Source organism: Fukomys damarensis, unplaced genomic scaffold, assembly GCF_012274545.1.
Source record: "Fukomys damarensis isolate Sample0158 unplaced genomic scaffold, DMR_v1.0_HiC HiC_scaffold_2, whole genome shotgun sequence".
Taxonomy (NCBI): Eukaryota; Metazoa; Chordata; class Mammalia; order Rodentia; family Bathyergidae; genus Fukomys; species Fukomys damarensis.
The window spans coordinates 17,080,528-17,080,747 of NW_022900914.1; the positions used below are offsets into that span (position 1 = coordinate 17,080,528).

Below are 220 nucleotides of genomic sequence, written 5' to 3' on the forward strand. Positions count from 1 at the left end.
TTGCGCATGCGCCGCCCGGTGCGCCGTCCCAGGTGAGGGGGTTCGTCCCGCTGGGCGAACAGGGACCCTGGTTTTCTGTGTGAGGGGTGGGTGAGTATGTGTGTGTGCGCGCGCGCGTGTGGTGGGAGATTTTCTATGTTCTTAGGTCACGCGAAGGGCGAAGGACACGCACTTGTCACCTCGAGTTCGCGGGAGGTGGCGGGGCAGGCTCGAGCGTTTC

General features: G+C 64.5%; 1 protein-coding gene across 1 annotated transcript in view; it reads left to right on the forward strand.

Moving 5' to 3' along the window:
• Positions 1-21: 21 nt before the first annotated feature.
• Positions 22-220, forward strand: part of Cebpzos (CEBPZ opposite strand) — a 4,729-nt gene continuing 4,530 nt past the window's right edge. Inside the window, exon 1 of the mRNA XM_019205616.2 lies at positions 22-90. The gene's annotated coding sequence lies outside the window, so the exon portion shown is untranslated. The remainder of the gene's footprint in view (positions 91-220) is intronic.